General features: G+C 42.7%; 1 long non-coding RNA gene across 2 annotated transcripts in view; it reads left to right on the plus strand.

Moving 5' to 3' along the window:
• Positions 1–3,272: 3,272 nt before the first annotated feature.
• LOC141420661 (uncharacterized) overlaps positions 3,273–19,604 on the plus strand; it is a 140,961-nt gene continuing 124,629 nt past the window's right edge. For both annotated transcript variants that reach the window (XR_012445176.1, XR_012445177.1), the window contains exons 1-3: positions 3,273–3,327; positions 3,433–3,576; positions 19,042–19,195. This is a non-coding gene — a long non-coding RNA (uncharacterized lncRNA). The remainder of the gene's footprint in view (positions 3,328–3,432; positions 3,577–19,041; positions 19,196–19,604) is intronic.

Consider the following 19,604-nt stretch of genomic DNA (forward strand, 5'->3'; position numbering starts at 1 on the left):
CAATCCAGCTGTTTCCAGTCAGGTTTCATCCCGTCAGCCAATACTCTGATTTATCTCTCGCACTGTTTAAGCATTGAGGAAGCTCACATTTTTATGAGCCTCTAAATACCCACAATAGTAAATAGTGAAAATGATGACCTTAATAGCAATAACCCAAGTAATTATAAAGAAGGATAGTTGTGCTGGCCAGAAATAAGAATAAGGGAGAGGCCATTTTGTTCTTTTTTTGAATAGAAATAAAAGTCACTGCTCCTGCCTTTAAAACACTGCTAATACCAAGAAGCCGCCCCCCTTGTTATCAGTCATAAAAGATGCACAGATAAGATCACACAGGTTGGGTAAGCTGAATTTCCAACCATTGACCATTTGTTGACTGAAGAATAAGATTCTGGAATATACTTTCACACACTCTTACCTATAGGTGTCCAAATATGAAGAAGGGCTTGTTTGAGGTGTTTAGACTTGAAAGTGGGAGCATGAGCAGCAGGAAGCAGAGCTTCTGCAGCCCCTTTTCCCAGGGTGGGCAAAGGGGCAGCCCTGGGTGTGTTGGGAAATTTGAGTCAGAGAAGAGGAGGCTGGAGTTGAGGGAGCGGTAGTGGGTAGGGCTAGCAGGGTGCCTGATCCCAGGGACCAGGGCAGAACAGAAGCAGAGATGCAGAGCATTCCTGTTGTTCATGCTGTTTTCTGTCCATTTGTTTTGCTTAACTTGCTGTCTTGGTAGGAATCTGGCCTCGAGAAGTTAGGAGGTATGACATTGAGGGTGCAGTGGTTTTTCTGGGTTACCCTAGTCCACCTGTTTGCTATGCACTAGGGTAGAGTTCAGGGAATCGTGGTAAGTAAACACTAGGCATATTTGTAGTCAACAATGCACACCAAAACCCGCCCCCCAAAACAAAGGTGTTTTTCTTAAATTAAAAAAGCTCTGGCACCTGTTATCCAATCTTTCTCTCTATACTCTTCCTCCCTCTCCCCCAAAACTTTCAAGGCATTGGAAATGCTGCCTGCCCCGATTTGATCATCATACACTGAAGACATGCATTGAATGTTGAATATCACACTGTATTCCATAAAGATGTGCGATTAAACTAATAATAATGAATAAAAGAGGTCTTCATCTGAGCATGAGCTTCAGTTAGAGCTTTGTGGTTAATCACTACTCAGAAGGTTGTGCTAATGTTTCCATTTTTGTAAGGAACCCCTGGGTTTATTAAATCTATATGCATTTTGTTTGCATGTTGAGCGGCTAACTGCTTCAAGACATAGAAAGGTGAAGCTGGAAAGAAAGCTGGCTGAGTCAGTTTGTGGAGAGGCATACAAGAACACCAATAATAATTTTCATTCACATAAATGATATTAAAGTCAGTGCTGCCAGCTTCTGCCCCCTTCCAAGGGAAGTGGTAGGAAGTGTGAGCCAAAAGCGGATGAGCAATTCACCTTCCAGTGAGAGCCCAGCACAGAGAGCTCTGCCCTGAAATTCCTGGTCAGGAGCTTGGCCATATTTTACAGGTGTAGTTGGTATAATGGGAGGAGTGGGAGAAAGTCAGCTGAATCCATATGTGTCTTACAAAAAAATCACAATTAATTAAGGAGCTTTCCCGAAGGGGATATGACATTCTAAAGCAATATCTTCAGAGAATCTTTCTAGATTTTGATAAGCACTTCCTTGCCTAACGACGACCTTAGTTCCTACGGAACTAGAAGCCACAGTGAAAAACTCATTATTTACATTTTTCAAATTGATATTTCCTCATAAATTACACTTTTGTTTTCCAGACCTAGTGTATTTCCTGTGTGGCTAATTAGGTTAGGCAGTTTCTTTAATTTATACACTGTTTCTTGCAATTTACACTCATTTCTCAGAAAATGCATGGTAAGCACCCTATCCTTTGCTTTTAAAGAGCAGGTCAAGGTTACGTGAGCATCCAACAAGTGTGTGACCGTGTCTTTAAGGACTGGACGTTTTCTCCTGATTCTCCTTCACACAGGGACTTTGATTTGAGGTGCTAATAGGGACCCAGGCTGTGAGTAGATAATGAAAATTTAAAGGAACAAATTGGGGAAATGGCATGACACCATGCTGATGAGAGGTAGCTGAGTACAGGGGCACAGGCAGGGCAGCCCGTGACCTCACAGATTATTTATAGCGAATGGCACGCTCTGAGAGAGCGTTTTCCTAGGATGCTCCATCTTGATGGCTTCGTCTGTTTAATCCGTACCTGAATTGATTTAGTAAGAACCTAGTTATGAGTGACACTGAGTTCTAAATTCTGCAAGACTGCTTGCATAAAGCAATGTTTTCCAAATTTAAATGGTGAAATGGTAAAACCCTTCGACTATTTTGGCAATACTGGGATTTGAATTTATGGCTTTGTGCCTTGTGCTTACCAAGCGCAGGCGCTCTACCACTTGAGCCATACCGCCAACTGTTTTTGCTCTGGTTGTTTATTTTGAGACAGGGTCTTACATTTTGCCTGGGCTGGCCTGGGCCATGATCCGTTCATTTTATACTTCGCACAGTAGCTGGGATGACAGACGCATGCCATGCCCAACTATTGGTTGAGATGGGGTCTCACAAACTTTTTGCCTGGGCTGGCCTCAACCTGGGATCCTCTGGATATCAGCCTCTGAGGTAGAAGGATTACAGGTTTGAGCCACTGCACCTGGCAATAGTGGAAACCCTTCTTAAAACAGGCCAACCAAGATCACAAAAGAGAGAAAAACGGGTTGCTTCCTTGAAGCAGGGGTCTCCCCTCTCCCTTTGATTCCCTTCTGATTCTGGTCCTGGTTAATTTAATTCATTGCTTAATTTACAAGCATTTATTCTACACAACTCATGGATGAGGTATTAAGGATAGGCTGGCTTTGTGTGCAGCCATACAGGACCTTGTGCTTGGTTTAATACTTGGCTGCCATTTTTTTGAGTCTTAATCATTTTTAAGTGGGTCCTACATTTTCGTTCTGCAGGGGGCTCTGCAGGTTATTTAGCTGGTCCTGATTATAGGAGAGACTAGAGGGGAAAATAATAAACTAAACAGGGTTCGTACCCCTGGAGAATTTACAATACACAGCTGTTCTAGTGACTCGAAATCTAAGCTCTGTGGCTCTTACTCCTGGCATATCCTCAAGAAAATCACAGAGGACATTTCTGCAGTTCCTGAGCCCAGTGGTCATTGTGTGACGTTGCCTAGCAATGCCAAGTCCATCAGGAGGGAGGGAAGGTCTCCTTCTTCTGAACCAGAGGCCAGTGACTCCCACGTGACATAAAATCCCATGTGGGAACCGACTCTGGACACACTCTGCTGCTGACTTTGGAGGAAGGGCGTCTTGGTATATTTACCAGCTCTCTGTGTTTGTGAATTTGACTGATTTAGGACTAAGGAGAGTTCATTCAATATTTTCCCCCTCCCTCCCTTTTTGTTTTGATTTGACCAGGAGGAAGTGTAATGTGCAAGTGATGGTCTGATGTTTACCAGGGAAACTGCCCGGCTGTGAATGGAGGACATACATGTTTATGCCATGCTCAGGGATGTCATTCAGCTGGAAATTCCCTTCACTGCTCAACTTGAAGCAACCAAAGTAAGCAAACACTCTTGACTGCTTTTCCTTCCCCATGGTCTGGAACAATCCATGATTTGGACTGTGGCCTGGCAGGGACTTTCCTGAGTCACCGCAGAGAGGATGGGGGTGAGGTATACTTACTTACCTTGTCCTTTTTCAGGCCCAGAATTTGTGGTGGGACCCCATGTGTTTGCACAGCTCCTCTGGTACAGGTCCTGAGAGGCTTGGACAACTCCATGGTTCTGGGAGTGCTTGTCGTTATGTTATTTAGGACACTTAGGTGACAAAGGATAGAAAACCAATTCAACTAGCTGGAGTTAAAAGGGGGAATTTGTTTTAAAGATTGTGCGTAACTCTTGGGACCCAAGAAGAACACGGCCCCTGTGAGGCAAAGCAGGAACAGGCTCCTGAGCTTTCAGGGTTTGCATGGCTTGTGACCTCCATGTAGCTCCATCCTTCCATTCTGTCTTCCCTCCCTTCCCTGGTAGGGGGCTGCTTCCTGCCCAGATGATGGTAACCATGGTAGTGGGACAGTTTCTAAGCACCACACCTTGGGTTCAGTCATCATGAGCAATTAGCTTCTCTGCTGCAGTTCCAGCGTTAGTTCCTATGGGAGAAATGTGATTGGCTCAGCTTGGGGAAGTTGGCCACCTGGACCAATCAGCTGAGGCTGGGTGTGGGAGCCTTGGTCCTCCGTGAAAACCATGTAGAGGATGTGAAGAGGAGGGTTGATTTCCAAAAGAAGGCAGCAAAGCCCACCTGTGGGTTACTCCACACATACCAGCTGTAATCAACAATTCATAGAGAGATGAACATATTTCTCTCTGATAAAGTAACTAAAACTTAAAGATAGTAGAATGCTATTTTATAGTATATTTGGATTTTATCAAACATTTTGGCAACATTTCTTATAATTTCTGTGTGCCCAAAATGAAATTATATGAGGTGAGGGACTAGCTTCAGGGACAAGGAGACATCATGAGAGGCAAAGGTAGTAAGTGGAACAAAGCCAGCTAATTTGGAGGAGAGATTTCATGAAGTCTGCACTGGCTCACTGGGATGGCAAACCAGGATCATCAAAGCTCAGAGAAAGGGAGGCTGACTATCAGAACACAACAGGGGAAATCAGGCTTTGGGGAAGCTGAAGTGGCAAATGGGTCTTGTGTCAGTCAGCTTTTCCTCACTGTAACACAATGCCTGAGATAATCAACTTGAAAAGAGGAAAGGTTTTTTTGACTCATGGTTTTGGAGGTTCCAGACCATGATGGGTTGGTCCTATTGGTTTTGGGCCTGTGGTGAGGCAGCACATCATGATGGGAGCTCATGGCTGGGAAGTGAAAGAGTATGAGGAAGACACGTGGAGGGGGTACCATGATCCCCTTCAAGGCCATACCCCCAATGACCTGAAGACCTCCCACCAGGCTCCACCTATTAAAGGTTTCCCCACATTCTAGTAGCACCAATCTGAAGATCAAACTTTTAACATGTGGGTCTTTGAGGGACACTTCAGATCCAAACTATAGCAGTCCCATTAAGGGGACCTCAGTCTGTGGGGCCATGAACAAAAAGGGACAGCAAGACAGTGGGTCCAGGGAAAATTTGCATACTTACTTCTCCTCCTCTTCCCCTCCCCTTTCTCCTCTTCCTCTGCTTCCTGTTTCTTCTTGCTTCTCCTCTTTCCCCTTCTTCTTTCTTCTCCTTCATCATCTTCTTCTTTCTGTGGTACTGGAGTTTGAACTCAGAGCCTTGTGCTTGCTAGGCAGCCATGTCTCCAGCCCCCTTTGCCTTAGTAATTTTTCACGTGGGTTCTCACATTTTTGCACAGGGCTGACCACGATTCTCCTACCTCAACCTCCCGTGTAGCTGGGATGACAGACGTGCATCATCACACCTGGTTTATAGATTGAGATGCAGTCTCACTGACTTTTTTTCCTGGGCTGGCCTCAAACTGTAAGCTGTCCTACACATCTCTACCTCCTGAGTATCTGGGATTACAGGTGGGAGCCACTGCACCCAGCCTTACTTATTCTTAAAGTATTGCCTGTAGCTGACCCTACAGCAATGCCTGACAAGAGGTAATTGATGGAATGCTAGCTATGTAAGTTCATCTCCAGCAAATTCTATTTTAGGCTCCATTTCATTGAATGGATTGATTAATGATTTGAATGAAGCTGTAGATGGTTTGGCCTACATATCTATGCAGGATAAACAGTGAGCTATGCATGGCTCTAGGATAAATAATCCTAAGAATCAGGACTCACCAAAACTCAATAGGCTGAACCAATGGGTGTGAGTCAGAGCTGAGAGCTTAAAACTTCTAAATGTGAAGTCGTTGTTGAGGCTTAGATACTAAGTGCAAGGGTTTGGAAGGGTTGGTGGTGTAAGACCTGGCAGTCCTTATGAAAGGACCATGGATTTTGAGTAGGTCACTTGATGCCAACAGTGTAAATGAAGATTCCCCTCGGAGCAGGTCTCAGAGTACCCATAAAATGGAGGAACTAGGCTAAGTGTCTCATGATGCCAGATATTTGGAATTTTTGTTGAGTTCTTAGCAGAATACTTTAATTATGCAATAGAGGCAAATTGGAACTGTCCAGGGTAGAGAAGGAAATATCTGGAAACCACTGTGCAAGAGCAAGTCATTCCCCAGGGGACTGGAGATGTTTGTCGAAGAGTATACAGTGGTGCCTACCTTATGGATTTCTTAACTTCCAGGGTCCTCACATAAGAATGAGACAAGTAGATAAGTTCTAAGTGGCGAAATGTGGAGGAATCAGAGGTAGAGCTTTGTATTTTAATAGTTAAGAGGTGGAATAATAATTTAAACGGTAGGTGCAATTCCTCCAAAGTGATGAATTTGTCTCTCCTATGTTTGCCTGGTTCTCAGTGGGTGCTGTGGAAGGGGTTCCTGTTTGTGATAGAAAGTTGAGCTACATAATCCCTCACCTTCCTTTTGGTTCTAACAATCCTGGAGACCAGGATCCATTCTTAGCTTTTCTACTAAATAGCTGAGTTTTTGGTTGGTCATATGTCTCTGAAAATTGGGGTGAATAATTCCCACCCCTTCTTTCTCAAAGGGTTGTTACAAAGTTCGAAGGAGAAGACAGGTGAGAGGAGGCTGAAAAGTTTAAACCGCTCTGCCCTTGTAGGATTTCATTTTGACGACTCCCTTTGTGGATTTCTCAGACAGCTGCTAATTCCTGAGGCCCTGCGTGCTTCTGCCTCGCTCCTTTGACGTTTCATCCTCTGGAAAGTTTTGTTCAGCAGTTTACACTCGTGGCTTTGAAGCCATCTATCAAAACTCCTCTGCCAGGAACTGCATTAAGATGTTGGCAGAGTTGGCTTGATTCTCCCCAAATGAGCTGCTTGTTCCAACGAAGGAAGGGCTACTGGAGAAGGGTGGAGAGAGGGTGGTCCTCTCTCTGCCAAACAACCTATATCATGATGTCTTGTCACATCTAGAGAGGAGGCTTCTTCACTGGAACTTTCCACACGATGAAATGGAGCACACTATCCCTGCCACACTGCTAACCACCTTGCTCTGTTTTTTAAAATAAGTAACTAAGATGCCAGGCTTAAATAATACCCTACAGCTGCGGTGTCCCATTGCCCTGGGTACTTTGTATGCTTACCTCTTCTAGGGAGGGCTGTGTATGAGCAGAACAAAGCAATCTGTGCACAAAAAAGGATGAGGGCAGTTTGTAATTCTAGAAAACACTTTGAGGCTTTCAGAAGGTGCTATATACATCAATAAATAATAATAATTTTCACTCTCTCTTCTTTGTAATACTCCCTGAGAAGGTTGAAAATAAAATTTCTTTCGCTATTGATTTTGTCCTTCTACATTTGGCAAACATTGATTTTTCCCTTTCCTAATGGAACAGAAGCCAACATAGCTGTATTTCATTTACTTTGTTCTGGAAACCCAGCATCACAGCTGGCGTTAGCAGGACCCAAGGCCTCCTAGGGATGCCCATAGCAGTCGTTTAACTAGAGGGCACTGGGTCTCAGAATGACCTCAGCACACAGTAGGTTCCTGTTTGGTCTTTGGGTCCACTGCCAATAATCAGATTGATCCAGGAAGGAGGAGAGCTCAGATATGGGATTTGGTGTGTGGGAGTTGCTAATAACTGGAAAAAATGTGGGATTGAGGAGGGGTAAGGGGGATGGAAAAAGGGAGTAGGTTTGTGCTATAGTCTGCTTGGGCTGCCGTGACAAAATACCATAGATTGAGTGAAATGTTATTTCTTTCAGTCTGGAAAGTCAAGGATCAGTGTGCTGGCTGTGACAGCATGGCCTGGAGCCAGCTAGCGGCAGGAGAACACCTCAGGTACATATGTACACATTTGCCTACCTGTGTTGAGCTATGTAGGCTCAGTGGAGGACACCCATTTAGCAGGCACGGGTTTGAAGGTCCTACCTGGTTTTGAAGCTCTGCTTTTTCCAAGAGAAGGAGTGGGCCTTTATGTGGTCACAAGAAGGGACAAGGAGTGAGGGGCAGAGGAGGGCCTACACCGAAGTCACACTTTGAAGTGAGATAATTCCTGAGGGTCCTTGTGGTGTAGTGCTGGTGATGGTGGCAATGAACTTGATAGTGATGGTGCCATATTGCTGTGTACAGATGCTCTGGCTCCTGGAGCCAGGGGAGACACAGCCATTAGCACACCCTAGGATCCCCACACTCTTAACCTAATTGAAAAGATGAGAGCTAGAGCGGGGGAAGGAACCATACTGTTAACACTGAGCAGAAACTTGTCTTGAGAAAGTATACGACATGCATAGACCCCTGTGTCATTTGTTTTCTGCTCATATGCTATTAATTCAACTCTTCCCTAGTCAAGCAGAAGGGACAGGATGAGAAAATTTATCAAGAAGAAAATTTGTGTACAAAACATAAAAACAGTGGGTCCTGGATTCCTTACAGTTGACCTTTTCTCTTTCCAACCAAATTCAAGGGATTGGAATCCCACTGCTATTGATGTGACATCTTGTGTCAACTACTTGGCTAAGGAACAATTTCTCTTGGAGGACTCCTTTGCACATGGCCTTCTGAGGGTGTGCTCTTTCAGTGTGTACACTAACTTATTTCCATACCCTCCACTTCCAAAAAAAGATTTGAGGTGGCTGCTTGTTACAAGGGATTAAAACTTTATGGTTTTGATTGCATGGACAAAGGGCGAAAGTCGAAGTAATTATCCTGATAATGAGGGTTAAAAAGGCTTCCTCCTGAAAACCCAGATAATTGAAACTAATGTCTAGCTTGGCTTGAGTCAGCTAGATAATAGCTTCAATTCTGTACTTCGCTGACTCTCCTAGCCAAAATTTACATTGCTTGCAGTGGGAGCATCCATAAATCTCCAGTGTGGCTTTAACAACAGACAGGTGAGGCAGCTGGTTTGCCAACTAAGAGGAGACGAACACACATGGATCAACCACAGGCTCATCCTTTGCCTTTTAAACCACATTTGCCCACGCACTCAATGAGAACCTGGATGCATTTATGCAGCATTCCTGGAGTGCATGGTGTTTTAATGGCGTTTAACTTACATATCCACTTTGATGGAGATGATTGGGACGAATTACAAAGCAAAAATTGCTCGACTCTCTGAATGTGAGGAAGTGGGACTGGGGATACACTGTTTTCATTTGCTAAATATACAGTTCCTTCATCTGAGACATAAATAAGACACTGCCTAAGTAGGTCAGGTTTGAGTTTGGGCTTTTCAGATTTGAAAGCTCTACCGTGAATATCCCCTTCAAAGCCAGAATCCATTTTTTGTGCATGTGTGCATGTTTTGTTCCTGAGAAGTTTTCCATCTGTTCTCATGTCATGACTGTGCCATTGTGGCATGTCCTCAAACTCTGAATTTTTGGTAACATGTCTACTTTACCTTCTACTGTGGCAGGTAGAGGAGATAATTGGAAGGTCGTCACAGCCAGTGCAGGGAGGAAGGGGGGCATTTTCTAGAGGACAAGTGGGAGGTGAAGGATGTCATGTCGCAGTGGGCCCTGCTGGGGCCCTCCTTTTGGCTGCAGGATGTTGGAAAGAAAGGAGGGAGTGACTGAGATGTTCCTTTGGGGATTTGCCTGAAATGAAAAGAGCCCTGACAGAGGTTTGTGAAGTTCAGTTCACTCTACTCTCTGTACCAGTGCTGTTCTGAATTCAGGATTCTGGCAGATTTCAACCTTTTTTCATCAGCAGCCTCATTACACGATCCTCTTGTCACTTTCTCAAATGCCATCTCTCTGACTTCTCTTTTTGAGGAACTCTAAAGGGGAGGAAACTTTTTCACTAGCGTGTCACTCAATCCACCCACCCAGACACCCACTGCTCAACCAGACTGGCAAAGAAAGAAAATCTGGATTTCATACAAACTTGAGAAAATGCTTCAAGCCTTCTTCCAAGTGTGTGATTTATAGAATGTGACACAACTCCACAGTGTTGCTATCAAAAAGCCTGAGGCGTCAGGTGAGCAGGGCATCAATGAACCCTTTTTTATTTTCTCTAGCTAGAGATCTCGCTTATCAGAGGGGAGGCATATTTCCTTTTCCTGGATTGGCTGGCATCAGTGGAATTCTGATGGTACCATTAGGAACCATAGGAAGAAGCACATTCATCTGCCCTTTGAGATGAAAGTGCATTCAGTATGGAACAGTCTTTTTTGCTAGCTACACACTAGTTCTAAGCATTGCTCATTGACTCTCCATGCTGGCTGGTATCACATGAATAGAACACAATGTGGCATGTAGTCTCTGTCACTGGAGTGCAGGGATCTCCAGAACAATGTCCTATCAGTCCTTGAAAGTAGGCAATCATAGCAACAGGTGCTTGGTGAGTGCAGGGCTCACAGTGCTCACCCATCATAGCACCATGTCACCTAAGCCAGAGGACTCAGATTCTAGTCCCAGCCCTGTGGACTCTGTGATCACAGCCAGTCAGTCCTCAGTTTCTTCATCTGTAAAAGAAGTGGAGTGGCTTTCTAGCATCCCAGAATGAGCTGACATACATTTATTGATAGATTGGGGATAATTGGTATTCACAGACTCCTAGTGATGCAAATGCCTTAGAGGTTGTCCAGTGCAAGAGATATTAACTTGGGGTTTATAACTTGGAGCCAGGTTCAAGGACAGGCTTTAAGTACTTAAAGGAATTCCTTAAATGTGTACCCAACACTTAAATCATTTGTACAGTCCTTGGCAGAGTCTCCATAAGCATGCACCAGATTTTTCGAGAGAACCTAAAATTGGGGAAGGTCAAGATCGACCATTGTGGGTCACATTTCTTGTTTCCCAGTGAAGAATAAGGGGCAGAAGGTGGGTGGCTCACAGAAGCCAGATGGTTTTGAGGCAGGAGCTGAATGAGTATTTGCTTTCTGGTCCAGGCTCCCTTAGCCATGTAGCAGTAACTACTTGTAGTATGTCCTGAGGGATGCACAGGAACTTCTGGAGTGATCTGGGTTTGTGAGTGCATGGGTGAGCTTTCCTGGAAAGAGGTGAAGAGAACACCTATTGTGTACTGCACACTTAGGACCAGAGTGACTCTCCATCTTGTCACACAGCTGGTTTGTCCCACACCCAGCACCAGCTCAGTACTTTTTCCACTGATAAGACTTTCCTTTGAAAAACAACAATTAAAGTTCTGAGTATGTGTGTGTGCATTACTTTCCTGAATTCAATTAAGCTCTCTCTCTCTTAAAATAGGGAGCAGAAGAAAAGAGGCAGGAAAAGAGAAATATGAATGGGTTTGTTTTACCTGGCCTCATTCACTAAGTAGAAAGAAACTTAGTTGAACATTAAGGGGGAGATAGACACTGCGCATCTGAGTTTAAGACATTTGTTCCTTCCTAAACAGTAGCCTCTCGTTGAAGTAGTTCAGGTCCTAGAGGATGAAATGTGGCTATATCAGTATTGGATTCTTCTAGAAGAGGAAAATGGTTTTATGGCATTTAATCCCTTGGATTGCTCTACCATAGTAATGGACCTCCTAACACCATGCTGTGTTCACAAGAGTGTATAGAAGGACGTCCAGCATTTGGGCTTTGATTAGTCTTTTTTGGGGGCAGTACTGGGGTTTGGACTCAGGGCCTCACCACTTGAGCCATGTCCTCAATCCCTTGATTATTCTTATTTGTCCTTGATATTCTCTGTCTCGTGGTATTTATAGACAAGGATTCAATATGGAGGGAACTGCTGCAATGGTTTCTTTCTGTTTACATATGCCACTCTGAGGCCATGTTTATATAATCACCATTTTCTAAGTAATTCTAACCACAAACTCTGTTACTCTGCAATTGAAAGGTAATTCTGTTGCTGAAATTGAAAGGTGGTAGATAAGAAGGATCGTGGATACAGAACTGGAAAATATGGATATTGGTGTTGGTTCTGGTACTGTTTTGGGCATCTGTCTATCTTATCCCTTCATTGGAACTCTTCCATACCAAATCAATGTGGGAAAGTAAGCTTAGGTGGCTCCTGCCATGATTGATTATATCACCATGCTTAAACTCTACATTCAAGATGAGCCAGTCAAGTTCATAATTTGAAGAATCTGAGAAGAAATGGAACCTGTGTCAGAAGGTGTTGGGCATTGAAGCTAGAAGGTCACATACAGATAGGATCAGATTTTGGTATCATGAAACTCAGAACCACATGCAAACTGAAGTTATGAGTTTCCAGATACAAGGAGGAGGCAGATATGCAAAAGAAGCAGAGAGGGGAGGTCAGTGACTTTTCACTTCCTAGAAGGCCCCAACTGGGTCCCAATGGTGTTCCCTGCACTCTTATAATAAATCTTCCTTCTTAATTAAGCTAGCTTGAGTGGGTCTCTCTTTATTTCAACCCAAAGTTCCCTTCCTTAGACATGGTATGACCTTAGTCAAGCCACTTGGCTTCTCTGGTCTCAGTTTCATCTTGTGTAAAATGAGGCCCTTAAATTAGATAACCTCAAAAGTCCCTTTAGAGTTCAGGAATCTATACTTTTATTTATCTGTGCTAGCCATACATGAAGACTTGGAAATCATGGGATACTTTTCAAGGCTGCCCTTCTCTTAGTCCTACTTAGGCTGGGTCTGATGTCATGGTTAGTGCCAATCAGGGTGATGTCTAAAGGGGAAGATGCCACTGGGGAAGACATGCACTTCTGCCAAACTGACATGTGTGGGTTAAAGACTGCCTCAGGTCTGTCCTGTCCAGAGTCTCCAGTGGGCTCAGACAATATGAGAGAAAGCTTTTGGCGGGTAGTGGGCATTCCCAATCTAAATGATCAGTGTAGAGTAAGTACAGCCCTGTTGATTGTATATCAATTTGATGGACTAACTATGGAACAGTAATTAAACCAGAGAGAACATTCAGAAGTACTTATTGCTATTTGCTGTCTGCTGAATCCTCAGAGTCCTACAATAAATAGAACCATAAGTTTAATTAATACCTGCAGCTCTGATTACCCACTTATGCTAGGCCATAGTGGACCAGAGGTTAAACTTTCAAAGACAATCAACTGAAAGTGATGTTGAAAACGTCTGCATTTGCCTGTAGCTAAAGTCTGTAAACTAAGTCTTGCTGCATCATTGGGGGATCCAATAGAGGTACTCCCAGTCAAAATTTGGGTACTAAGATAGGACAGTCCAGGCAAGCAGCACTGCCTGGTTGGAACCATGTTACACTCAGAATCTCTTTGCTGTGTAGACTTTTGATGTCCTCCCCTGGTTCCTAATGTGGTGACACATTTCTGTTGACAAATGTGAGGCTGCTATTCCCCAATCCACTGTACCCCAAGTATAATTCCATAAGGCTGAAGCAGAGAGAGGAGGCTGCCAGGAGCTGTATGGGACAGCCACTGTCCCTGAGATGCAGAAGTGGTAGCTAGCTCACTGTCATGTCTGCCATGACTGTGCCTGGCCCAGAGATGTTGCTTCAGGCTCAGTGACTGTGGTGGTGACGTCATTAAGTTCTTCACTGGAGCAGTGAAGAATTTACCAATCTCATTTAGAGGAGTGGATAACGAAATGCCCCCTCCCCCCAGTGTTGCTGTGGGGTGACATTTGACTTGGCTCACTGCTTGGCACAGGAAAGTGCTTACCAAACTTTAGCTGTTATGTCAGGACCATGCTAAGTGCCTCCCATTCATTGCTTCATTTGATCTCAGCATCAACAATTAGGATTGTTCTCATTTTATAGAGGAGGAAAACAAGGCACTGAGGGTTTATGGCATTTGCTGACAATTCCAATCCAATGCAGGTTAATCTGAGCCTGAAGTCTATCCCTCAGTGGTCAGGCATGATGACCAGAGGTACTAGGAGTACATGGGTCTGTTCTCCTCTGAGAGCTAAAGTGAGGGCCAGAGGAGGGGGAATTGTATGGGTTAGAGGGGGAACATTTCCAAATAGAGGCAAAGCCTTTGGGATGAGAGGGAGAATGAGAGGCTCAGGAACTTTCCTGTGCATGCCAGGATAGGGTCTATAGCCAAAAACTATTTTTACAACAAGAAAATTAAAGGAAAAATAGTGTACCTAAGGTAGTGAATGAAGATGTAAGGAGTTAAAGGGAAAAATGAAAAGTTAAAAGGGAGAATGGCAGAAAAGAAAGAGAAATTGAATTAAAAAGGAAACGAGGCAAGAGGGAGCAGTAAGCAATAAGAGAGAAGCAACAAGGGGTTCAAACTCGAGGACAGTGAATCACTTGTCCCTGGGTGAACTCACAAATACTGTGCAGCTATGAATAGTGGCTGTATTTGATCGCACAGCCCTCTGCTGAGCCAGACTTGATTTCCACCCAGGGACTCAGCCATGTGTAACAGAGGAAGGGAAGGGAAGGGACACTGAGCCAGGGCCTGTATCTGGGTAAAAGGGCTTGGCACTGGGAGGAAGTGCTTCCTTTTGGTGGAGAGCTACGGCTGTGTTTGTTGTCGAGAGGAAGCACTGGACCCAGCAGCGTTTGTGCTGACGTCGTCTGCTTAATTAGTGAGGAAGAATTGCCCACAAACAATAAAATGGGAAGGTTTCCATGAGTGTATAGCAACAAGACTGAAACGATATGTTGAAATATATTTAACCACATCGAACATTTTGAAGCACTCTGAAATAACGAGACAGCATCTAAAGAGATATAAACAGGAATCAATGTGTTTGTGTGATCTGGCTTCAAAAAAATTGCTGATATACCCATATAAGCTAAGCTCACTAAATTGAGGCAGGCACCTGGTGGTAACTCAAATTCGGTTTCTGAATTCAAAACCAAATTTCCCATGCAGAATCCATAACGGGTCTCATGCCAGTCTATTTTCTACCTCTTTCTATTTTTTTTGGGTGGGGGGGCAGGGTCTTATTGTATAACCCAGACTGAACTTGAACTTCAATTCTGTTGTCTCTGCCTCTCTATGAGACAATGAGCTATGGGATTATAGGCATTTGCTACCATATGTTCTATTGCCTTTCAAAAGAAGTTTGTGAGCAGGCTTACATCATTTCCTGTCCAGTTTCTCCCAAATTAAATGAAGATCCCACTAGTTTATGAATGAACATGTCAATCTTATTAATTACATACTAATAAAAGGTACTAGTTACTCTGCATCTAGAGTCAAGGGAAGGTGGGAAAGTTGGGGAAGACCAGAATGGTTAGTCTAGTCTTTTTCTCTTTTCCTTAAGAAATTATATCAATATACGATTGATACAGTGAAATGTCATATAGTCAAGAAGTTAAGGCAAAAGAGAAAATACCTTGTCGATTGTGTGATAGCAAGAGAGTGTCATTATGCAGACGTGGTCTAAGTCTACACAAGTAGATATAGTAAAAAGTGAAGAGGAAAATTGAGGCAATTTCCTAAATTATTCAAGGAAAAAAATTCCTCTTGCCTCAATTATTCATATAGTACTTTTCTTTGCAAGTGAGGAGATTGGGTGAAAAGGGGAGGGAGTAAAAAAAGAAAGCTTGATTGCATTAATTCTCCACTTCATTTTGCAGATTAAAGCACCTCTATAGACATTATTACTCATTCCTGTGTGCTGCAGTTTACTTCTTGACAAAATATTTCTTTGCCATTGTGTATATGCAGATTTTACCCACCCTACGATTTTCTCTAGTTAAATGGTGAGAACTTGAACTGACACTATTCTTTTTTCTTCCATAAATAGGAATCCTATAAAAAGACTAATTTCCCAGTAATCCAATTTATTCCAAACATTCCACCCACAAGGCAGCAAGTTAGGGAAAAACAGAATTCTGCCTGAACATGTAAGTCATAATTATCCTCAAAAGATCCATTCCACGATGGTAGATATCAGTATTTGGATCTAGAGTAGAATATTTTCAACAAACAATGCAAATGTCCCCAAAGCTTATCTGCCAGGGCCATCATATGTGGTATGCAGAGGGAACCTGGCAAAATAGAGTCACCATATAGTTGTATATTGATTAGGACAACTTTTGATGGGGTGGGGGGACAGTACCTTGTCCTAACAAAGTCAGTACTGGTGAGAATTCTCCACGAGGTAGAAGGAAGATGGTTTGAGAAAAGGGCGCCATTTTTCTTATTCACATAACGTTGATGTATGGGCTAATGGAAGCTCTGTTTGCCAGTTATCTTAAGATTTAAGTCATGTCGTCCAGATCCAGAGAAAAGCAGTAGAAATGATTAGTGTAGGAAATAAACTTTGGGAGATGTTAAAGCCAGAAAAAACGAATGTTAAATAGTCAATTAATACTGGTCTTTCAGAATATGAAGGTATGAGGTTAAAGGCATTGTTTAGCAGCTCCTCTTGGTGTCCACCAAAGGGGAATAGGAAATGGAATGGGTTTAAGCCAAAAGGATTTAAAGTCTGCATAACTTAAGCTAGACCAAATTGCTTAACTGGCGCTTTGGTATGAGTGGATCCTACTATGACTGGCTTCATGATTGGGTAGGTTGTTCTTCTTACTGGTAGTGTCTGTGACCCAGTGTTACTTTGTTTTGAGGAATCTCGGGGAAGAGCTCAAGGCACTGACAATGGTGCATCTGGGTGAAAGCTTTTCAGTGAACTCTCTCTAGCTCATCCATTGGAATTTATAGGAATCCTATTATGGACCCCAAGTCCTCCTTCTCAGTGCTGATTTCTGAACCCACCTCAGGCATGCTAAATCAAAACCTTTGGTGGGAGGGACCCTGGACTCTACTTTTTCTTATGCAACCTTGTTTGAAAACTACCAAATTAAACTATTGAATTAAACTATAAGCTATTTGAACTTGAATCAGATAGGCACAGAAAGTACATCAGGCTCTCAAGAAAGTACAAATGGAAATGAATATCTTAATTATACTCACACTGAACTAATAATCAGGTAAATGATAGGTTATGATATTTAAATAATTTTATATATACAACTATGATTTTGTGGAAGTTTTAGGATTTTTATGTAGCTATCACTTTGTGAGGTTCTGAAGAATTGGAAAATCATGAAGAATAGTAATAAAACTACTATAATGTCTTGATGACTGTTAAACACAAATTCTTCATTTAGTGTGAAAGTCTTCTACACACGAAGACTTGTTTCTAAGTATTCTTTTTATGGGTTGACAGAAGCATTTTCTATACAACAGTAAAAGGAAGCAATTAAGGGATTTGTATATTTATCAGTGCATAAGGTATACAGAATCCTGGCAGGCAGCATATAACTGATCAAAAAAATCCTGAATTTAAATGATCAAAGTGTACCTATTAAGTATATATAATTTTTGTTTCTCAAAAAAAAAATCATGAATTTGTGCTTGTGATAATATTAAAAGTAGAGCAAAATAATGTTATAAAGTGGGAAAAAGTGGCAGGACCTGTGTCAGTCCACAGCCTAGCACTGAGTTCCTGCACTCTTGCACATGCAGGTCCTTCTCTCTCCCTTCTCTGACATTCTATCTGGAATAGAATTCAGCAGGGATCCATAAGCAGCAGATTTTGCTGTGCAGGAGGAAAAGAGAGGCGAGGTTTCAGTAAAGACATCCTAGAATATGTCTGGCATAAGGGCTGCAGGCTGGGAAAGCTTTAACTTCTGTGCCTTCCTCCTGTGACTCCATATAGAACTGCCACCACCATTGTTCCAGTATGTGTGCCCCACTTAAGTTTTCCTCCCGTCCCTAGTTTCATGTGCTCTGGAAATGTGCTCAGTGGATGATGCCAACGGTTGGCTGCACATCCACAGAGATGACCCCAGCAGCCATTCAGTTAACCCCAATCTCCCCACGGACCAACTCTTTCAGTGCTGGGGTGTGAACTCAGGGCTAGACAGGTGCTCTGCCGCTTGAGCCATACCCCAATCTATTACTAATTTCTTTTGGTGGTACTAGAGATTGAACTTGTGCTTGCTAGGCAAGTGCTCTACTCCCAATAGTTTTGATTACAGTAGAAAAACCAATTGCATAGATTCTTTTCTAGTTAATTCGTCAGCTTCCTATTTTTTTCTAATGGCTACAAACTCTTGGTAGGGAAGGGAAGAGAAGGGAAAATAAGGGAAGATAAGGGAAAGGAAATCTTTACTAGGCTGTGTCAGCTCACACCTCTGAATGTCTTCCTTCCCTCTGAGCTGCTTTGTGTCTGTGGCTGAGGAAAAGGTTCTAAAGATCCAGGGAGTTCACCCACATGAAGACCCAGGCAGGTGCTCGCCTGGGTGCTTAGCAGAGTCAACTCGATTGAACGGGCATGTTATTAAATTACCTGGCACATTCTGGTGACCTAAGAATTCAATCAGTAGTTTTGAGTTGCCCTATAATATAATTGAGCTTTTTGATCATTTAGCCTTGTGGCCCTTTTGTTAATTCTATCTAAAATTGGTTCTATCCATCTATCTATCATCTATCTATCTATCTATCTATCTATCTATCTATCTATTTATCTTTCTATCAAATCTAATCTAATCTAATCTTGTGGAGCAACCTGATGTCACTTTGAGGTTCTCTTCTTATTTTAGGTCCCTCCCTCCAGCTTTATCTAGACTGGGGCCATATCATTTCTACAAAGTGTCATACTTCACGTCTTAAAATGACAATAAATTATATGTGTGTGCAGGAGATGGATTGCGGATGTCCTCTTGGGCTCTTGAAGCATGTGCTGCTTCCAGTTGTTTGAGGAGGGCTTCAAAGGACCAATTCCTTCCAAGCCACCGAGGTTGGGTTCCCAAAGCAGGCAACAGAGAACATAGAGTTACGGCAACATTGGATTCTTGGGCCACAGGCTTGGAGTATTTTCCTTGAGGATGGGTGGAGGAAAGTATTGCTGTTGATTAGGTTTCAGTTTCTACTGTTTATGGAAAACTAGAAAAAAATGTGAAACAACTCAGATGTTGAAGAACAGGTGAATGATGGCCATCAATTGGATTTTAAAATATGGTGGCATTTGAATTAGATACGCTGGCATGCAATAACCCAAAATATGCATTTATGCATTAGATTTGTTCAAATTTATGGTGAAGTTTGATTTTTAACAAGATGCAGAAAAAAACTGTGATTCTGATTTTTGTCTTTAGGTTGCTCGTGACAGTAATTCAGTGTGGGCCTGTAGTAAAATGGGGTTTGTATAAACATTCTCAGGCACCACTTAGAAAGAAGTCATTCATTCGTGGAGGAAGAATCCATCGCCATCCTCAGCAAAGGTTTGCTGACCAACTACTGTGTGCTCAGGTAACTCAGATCAGTTCTTCAATAGTGATTTCATTAAATGTTAAAATGAAAGTCCACTTGTGGATTATATTCATTATGTATAGTTATTCAGAGTGCATTCATGGGTTATTGCTCTTACATATATGTTTCTATGTTTGATTTTGCCTTATATATGGAAATATTTCAAAAAATCATGAGAGAATAAATTTCTTGTCAAGTAAATGGGAAGTTTTCTCCAGTGAGTTCTCTTTGCTATGTGAGTTTTTTGTAGCATTTGTACAAAAATGCTTCATGTTTTCCATCAGGAAGCTGACTTCCACCAGAGCATTTTTTCACGTATTAAACAGAGTCAAAATGCAAGCACTATAATTACCACAGATACCGCAATTAAAGTTTTTAAAGGGCTTCATTGTGTAGGAGTCAGTCAATC

Source organism: Castor canadensis, chromosome 1, assembly GCF_047511655.1.
Source record: "Castor canadensis chromosome 1, mCasCan1.hap1v2, whole genome shotgun sequence".
NCBI classification, from domain to species: Eukaryota; Metazoa; Chordata; class Mammalia; order Rodentia; family Castoridae; genus Castor; species Castor canadensis.